General features: G+C 33.5%; 1 long non-coding RNA gene across 1 annotated transcript in view; it reads right to left on the bottom strand.

The window, feature by feature from the left end:
- Positions 1–7,480, bottom strand: part of LOC106964444 (uncharacterized) — a 20,446-nt gene extending 12,966 nt beyond the window's left edge. Inside the window, exons 1-2 of the long non-coding RNA XR_001428426.1 lie at positions 5,883–7,480; positions 4,771–4,777 (exon numbers count right to left, since the gene is read on the bottom strand). This is a non-coding gene — a long non-coding RNA (uncharacterized LOC106964444). The remainder of the gene's footprint in view (positions 1–4,770; positions 4,778–5,882) is intronic.
- Positions 7,481–7,907: the final 427 nt, after the last annotated feature.

A 7,907-nucleotide genomic window follows, 5' to 3' on the forward strand; every position in this document is an offset into this window, starting at 1 on the left:
AGCTTTAGCCCAAGCTTATGACTTAATAGTTTAAAACTTTTTCATTTTTATAAAATAGCACGTATCCTCTAGTATACATGCCCGATAATTGTTACTGACATTTTAAATGGCTACAATTTTAAAACTTTAAAGGTTGTTAATCACACTGTTTTCACAAAATAGAACCCCTTAATCCAGAATGTGTGTTAAATGTTTCATCTCTCTTTCAAACAAACAAAATATAAATGTTGACTTTTCTTCTGTTTTTCTTAATTAGAAATTGCTCCTACTGTTGTCTTGGAATGTTACTGGAAAGGATCACAAATTATCACAACTTGATAAACTTGTAACCTGTATTCACTGGATCAGATTATTGACATAGAAGTTCAATGTATTGTCACATTTTTTGGTCACTAAAATGTGCAGAACGTGTCTTTAAATCTAATGTTTGTGCAACACTTGTACAAAATGCACAATAGGGCATATTTTATTCATATTCGTCATATACTTTGAAAAACTTTACAAAAAGTAACTGAAGAATCTGAGTTAATGAATTGCAACAACATTTAATTTTTGAATTGTATTCAACAGACAAAACAAATCTGAAAATATATTTTAATTTCCAGAGATCTCCTGCAAAAATACATCTAAAAGGCTTAACTTTATTTTCCATGTTTTTATCTGTGAAGGTTTAGGGAAATTATGTTTTCTTTAGAAACTTTAAACCGAAATACAACATATAAAATAATTTCTCCATGCTTAAACAGGCAAATAAAATATGACACTGATAAATATATTTTAATGATTATGTGCAACAACTCAGGAAATCACTTACTAGAACATTTTACTTACAGACCTTCCACATCATGAAGAAAGAATCTATGATGGTTTAACTTGTTTCTCATTATGTTAAATATAAAAGAAAAAACATTTTACAAAATGCTTCTGCACCCTGGGAACATTTCACATTCTTTTAAATCGGTATGCATTCATGCTTCAGAAAAGTCAGACATATACTATACATGTTACCAACTTTTCAAATAGTGCACCACATGTTTTCTTTTCTTTTTTTTTGTCTGCTATGTAAAATAAATGTACATTGTAGCACAAACCTATTACATAATAAGGTTATAGAGCTGCTCATAACTGATCTGCCTCATTTTTTACAGGAGGCAAGACAGAGACGTCCAGAAACAGTTTGTCACAGAGACAATCAGAGGAAGAGGTTGATGAGGATAAATTCTCCAGAAGATGTTCATGAATGGAGCCTTGAGGTTGTGAGTAAATGTGGCTGAGCATACGTAATAAGAAACAAACAAATCAATAACTTCTTTTTACGTTTCTCTGTGAAGTCTTCTGAAAACAATGGCCATTCAGGAATGCATGGATTGATAGGAGAGTTTGCAGATTGTTTCAGGAATCCAGGAGACTAAAAAATGTTTTAAACTCTTCACAAAAATGTCATCAAATGTTCAGCACAGTTTAAATTTAACACTTTGTTTACCTGTAGCTTTTTGGACTTATTTGAAAAAACACAGAAACTGAATTAATTTTCTTCAATTCATACTGTTTTACAGAATCCAAGCACAGCTTTTGTTTTGTTGTCATCATCCTTCAAAAATCTCCTTTTATTTGTTGCCCAATATTTTAATCAAAAGTCAAATTGACAACTCAGTTTATCTCTGTAAAATTGTGTCCGAAGAAAAACTTACAGCTGCAGACATGCCCAAAAGTGTCACAGATAATTTCTGTAGAAAAATGCCAAAGAACCGGATTTCCAGAAATGAAAGCTATTCCTAAATGACGGCCGCGTTTTTCCTTCCCACCCATCAGTAGCTCTTTGACTCTGCCTGAGCCTTGTCCTCAGATTGCTTTTGGCCTACTTTCAGCAGCAGCGAGCTAAAGCGTGTGAGCCAAACCTCAGCGTGGATTTTAAGGCAGAGTGTGTGAGCGATGAAGAGGCAAGGCACAGCAAAAAGCAGCGGACAAAGACGACAGAGACAAAATGCCAAACATACACACACTGCTTCTCTGTGTATTTCTTTTAGGGTTCCAACTATCTCTATTAACAAATGAGCAGAAAAATCCATCAACACACTTCTTTTGTCTAGAGTGAAGTTCATCTGAGTAACATTTTCTGTATTTGCAACACATCATTCACGACATATAAAGAATATACATATTGTTTTCTATTTCCCATAACTGTGAATTTGTCAGAAAGTAAGTAAACTTGGAAAAAGAAATGTGCTGAAGCATACATACATTCAGCTTATTACAAACTGGATTAAAGATTTTTGAGGAAAAAGGAAATGTAATCTTCCTAAAAGCAGAATTTAAATCATACTGAAGCAATCTTCCGATTTGATCAAAAAAAGGCACATTTGTTCTTCCTATTAATTTGGCTTTATAAAAAAGGTTTTATTATTTACCAGTGGTGGTTCTTTCTGTTGCTCAGTGTTGCTATATTATTACTTAACAAGCAGCATGATAATATAGGAAATGAAATCAATAATCAAATGAAAGCACTAATATTATTTTCACGTAAGCAAAGAAATAAAAATCACAATTCCCACCTGTGTATTTAAAATGAGCTTTTATGAATTCTGACTATAATTTAATTACTCTTAATATTTATTACAAGGCTCAGTATACTCAGAATGTTAACTCACATTTTTAGCATCAGAACAAATTGATTTGTCTTTTAATTAAATAAAGCATTTGTTTTTAGTTTTATCAAGTTTCCATATTCTGAAATAGCCTCACTGAAAAGTAAAACCTGAGAATAATTATTTTTGGATGGTAAATTAAAAAAAATCCAGTTTTATTCAGGTAACAAAGAATGCTACACAACATGACACAGATGTTCATTACATAATATTTGCACAGTGGAAAAACATATCTAAACCCTCAGGAAGTAAAAACTACATTTAAGCATTTTTGAATTAAAGAAAAAAAGGTTTTTGAATTAATGAAATAGTTTTCATCTGATTATCTTAAAATATGCAGTTGTATTTTCTTTTCAAGCTTCTGCAGCAGTAAAATCTTAATGGCAAACATTCCTGTGCTGCTTGCTGCGTCCCAAACCTTTAACCAAAACCTGACTGGAAGGAAGCGCTTCACATGTGAGGCTTTCTGGTATTCGAATCAGTCACAGCAGTTGCAGATTCAAATCAAAGTTCAATAGATACTGAAAAGAAATTCAACATTTGATTTAAAAAAAAAAAGGTTGGCAGCATTTCACAATATAGTCAGAAAAGCAGGAATTCCCATGAAAATCCTCCATAACACTAAAACTTGTATGTAAATGCAAAAAAATATTGTTATTGATTCAATTGGTATAATGAAATGTTAGAATGTAGCTGTAGTTCTGAAATCTGATACATGAGCGTCTGAATCCTTCACAGACCGGGAATAAACTAAGACCGGAACAGAAAAGCAGGGAATTCGGACAGGACAGGTCTGGCCTTCACCAACTGTCCCTGCCCCAACTTCAGTGTAATTTATGTTGCCTAGCAACCGTGACAGCGTGAAGTAGAGAGCGGAGAAGAAAAAAAACAATGGAGCCGAAGTTTGTTTTTCAGTCTCGATTTCTATATTATTCTTCACCTTTTATAGTAAAAAAAAAAATCTGTTAGTTTGATTCTAAAATGTTCAAACATGTATTGCACATTTCTACCAGGAATAAATAGAAGCAAATTATTCATTTTCAAATATAATACTCTCCAGATCTCAGATAAGCCATTAGTTAAATAAAACTGTTATGTTTAAGGCTTTACTTTAATCAATCAAACCGATTTACTCAGGAATAAATTAAATACTTTGGTAAACCAAGCATTATACTGCTAGACAGACTAAATAATATCGGAGTTTAACTTCCACTCACTGGGGAAAGCTAGTGGGAGTTTTTATAACGGTGTTCCAGGAGTCAGGCCTTCTCTCAAGGTAAACCAAACCTGGAGCGCCCGGCCAGCTGACAGCTGGCGAGGGGAGCTGGCTGTCCGAAAATGTCAGAGCAATATTACAACTAGGTGATGCATTGATGAACCGAGCAAATATTTCAGACTTACAAAGTCACACTCTCACCTACAAACATTGTAAAAAAATTATGTTGTCACTTAAAGTGTAATATAGCAAAATAATTTGCTGCTCTTCACCACCATTGCCGCTTTGCCTGAACGCTCGGTTTGGGCCCGCAGTGAGTAATGGGATATGGTGGGCTGTGAAGAATACACCGGACCATCCTTCAAATCTGGTGAAAAGAAGGACGCATTTGAAGGAGTCTTCGAATTCGGACAGGCCTTGTCGCAGAGCTATGATGTAATCGGCCTTCAAGTCTGTCCTTTGAAGGATGCAGACCCTGAATTCGGACACAGCTATGGAGCATGCTAAGCTAAGAGCATGCTAAGCTAAGGCTATGCTAAAATGCTAGCAATAAATCTGTATTTACTGACAACATTGGTACAAAACAGGTTCAGTTTGATGGGCTTTCATCATCATTTCTTTCAGATGGACAATCACAGTCTTCACAGTTATAGACAAAGAATAGCAAACATAAAAGTTTTTGACAACTCAAAATAACTTGTATGCAACATGTTATCATAGCACATACAGCAGTAATTTTAAAATTTTTTAATTTTAAAATAGCAAAAAGGCTATATAATTAAATATTCAAATAAAGACAAACATGAGTAAACCTAATGAATAATAACTGTTTAAATAAATATTAATAGAGTAGTATAAACTTCATGAAACAGCATGAAGCCTTGATGGATATATTCAAGAAAATACGACACAGGAACTTTAGACGTATTTTATTGTCATTACAGTATTTCACAGAGACATTCTAGGAGACATGCAGGAATAGTTAATGCACATTCTGGAAATGACATCCCATACACACAAGTAAGTGTGTGTGTGTGTGTGTGTGTGTGTGTGTGTGCGTTCATAGGGGCAGCTAAGACTTTTTAATCCATCTCAGGTACCTGGCCTGTTTCAACATGTTATGATCTGGTTTAATCATCTGAAACAGAGAAAGACAAAACTTGTTGAGTGTACAGCAGATATTCAACGTGCCGTTAGGTCAGAGAACAATCAGAGCTACACTGGAGCTGTACAAATGCTTGCATCCACTATTTCTTCATTTAAGAGTAATAGGAGTATAAAACCATATCAAAACACAAAACCTTTAAATTTACTGCAACCCCTCATAATTACTTGTGACTCTTATATTTGCATCATTTGTATTATTTTGTGAACTATAACTATGCAAAAATAAATTTCAAAATAAAACCTCCCATTTTAAATCAGGTGAAAAATATAGCAAGCAGTGAGAAATCTGAGATTTTCATGTCCACTGACTTTGTTCATGTCTTCATACAGAATATAATGGTCTTTGTTGTCAAAGATGAGATGCTTTAATACATTCTGTCTCACACACACACACACACGCATGCACGCACGCACACTTGCATGCATACACACAGTAAAGAATTATTCTGTCCTTAAACAGTCTGCCTGAAACCTTCTAAATGGCATAAAAATACCCTGAACAGATTTGGTTTCACAATTACAATAAGGTCAAAGGAATTGTGAATTACAGCAGCAAATTTTTTTTAGACACAGCAGTAAAATGTCTCCATCTGATGAGAGCGCCTCAGTGCTCCCGCATTACGACTGTATTAGGAAGCAAAAAAGCATGTTATTTAACATTATACCATCTATTTATATTGTGTTTGTATTTCAGAGAGCCACATTTCTTATTTCTAAGTTCCATCCTATTCCAAAACTAAAAATTCTAGATTTAGATCCAAAGTAAAATGAATCAGCTTTTTTCAACACCTAGAAAAAGAATAATAAATGTACTTGTCCTTAGCAAGAATCCTGGTTTTTTAATCTGTGCCCACTTAAAAAGGACAGAATAAAACCAAACTGTTGCAAATCTTAGCTTGTATCATTTTTAGTATAACTACATATCTTGCATGTGAACAGTATAGCAGCAAACATATTTTCACTTCTGAGAAACCTCAATGCAGTGTAGTTATTCTGTAGCTTGGAAACTAGAGCTTCAAACTCTTGGTGAATTTAGATTCAATCATTTTATATTTCATTTACATTTTTTTTTTGAAGTAGCTGCATTTGAATCACACTGAAAAAAAGATGAATTGAGTTAAAGTGGATGTAAATAAAATATTTATGAGCTGGACAAACTTTTCTTGTAACCTGCCTTTAGACTGCTTTTATTGTAAATTAGTGTTAGAGAAGGAAATTGTAATAATCAACCTTAAATTGATACAAACTGAATCAAATTAAATGACTGTAACTCAAACCAAGCTGAAGAGAGCTGGACAGAACTCCACTCAACTTAGAAAATTCAACTAAACCAGGATAAGCAGAGTTTTTCTGAACTGAGCTCAAACTGAACTGAGGCAAACTACAATAAACTAAATTTAAATTAAATGAATATGATTTAACCAAATTGGATAAAACTGAAGAAAACTGAACTGATTTAAATGAATTAGGTTGAAGTGAACTGCATTTTGTTCAGATCAGTGAATAATAATAATAATAATACAAACAGGCCAAGGTTATTATAAATCTATACTGTAGCTGATCTGACATAATAAATACAGTATTGACATAAACTGAGGTTACTGTAACTTGTTCCTGCTTGTTAAGGTTAAAATCCTACATAGTTCAAGACGGGACACAAATATATTAAGAGCAAACATTTCTTTACTATTGCATAACGTTGGTGATGGCTATGGATTTCATATTCTTGTTTCTGAAAGAAATACAATGGGATTTTATTTTACTTTAATATCTAAATAATATAAAAGGTAAAGGCAGCAATTAAGTAATTTGCTTACTTAGTAATTAAAACTGTATTGTTTGTAAATTGAAGGAGTATTAGTGTGATGTAAAGATGCACCATGTATTTTATTTGGTTTTGCCGTTTGGTCTCTTCCTTCTGCAGGTTGTCAGTAACCAACAGACTCGGTTACATTTGTTTATGACTGTATATTGATGTAAGTGGACATTTCCAGTTGTGCCTTGGTTCAAGGGATAAGGTGGCCATTAATATTTTATTTGTTCGGCCTTATGTAAAGACGTATATGTTCTTTAGATTTTACTAAGGGTTTTCTGACTTTAAAGTTTATAGTGGTGACTAGATAGTTGGTTTTCTTGCATATGCGTAACTTCCTGAAGGACTGGTGTGGACATGTCCCCACCAACTCTGGCCTGAAGGGGACGGAGTTATTGGTGGGACAACCCCCACCAATATTTCATACACCTTTTTCCTTTATGTACCTGCATTTGTGTACAGTAAGTGGAAAGCAGCTGCACACTCTGTTCAAAGCATTAACAGCCAGTGGACGACTGAAATTTTTAATTTCTTTGTGAAATGTAAATGGCAAATCCGCTCAGTGATCTAGAGCAGTGTTTTTCAACCTTTTTTGAGCCAAGGTAATTGTTTTAATTGAAAAAATCTCGAGGCACACCACCAACCAAAAATGTAAACAAAGATACTCTGTAGCCGCCTATATTATATATATAGTCATTCTTATCAAAGTGTCTTGAATAGGAATCAAATAAACACAAAAATGTTTTTTTTATATCACATTTTACATTTCTTATTTCAAATTGCAGGTAACATGTCCACTTCAGAAATACACCTGAACAGCCACAACACTGTGGTGTTAAATTTAAAGAAGTTGTAGAAAACTTCAGTGTTTTACAAACTAATCCACAAGCATTATTTAAGCTGGAATACAGAAAATAATTCTTATTCTGAAAGAAGCAATAATATTTGAGAAAGATTTCACTTCATATTCACTATTACAATATGAAGATTTGCATGTACAAAATGTCAATATCTGTATATTTTACCCATCTAGTGTGAAACCTGTGCATGTTTGGATGAAAACAGC

Source organism: Poecilia latipinna, unplaced genomic scaffold (genome assembly GCF_001443285.1).
Source record: "Poecilia latipinna isolate Pla-1442-1.1 unplaced genomic scaffold, P_latipinna-1.0 Scaffold66, whole genome shotgun sequence".
In the NCBI taxonomy this organism is placed as follows: Eukaryota; Metazoa; Chordata; class Actinopteri; order Cyprinodontiformes; family Poeciliidae; genus Poecilia; species Poecilia latipinna.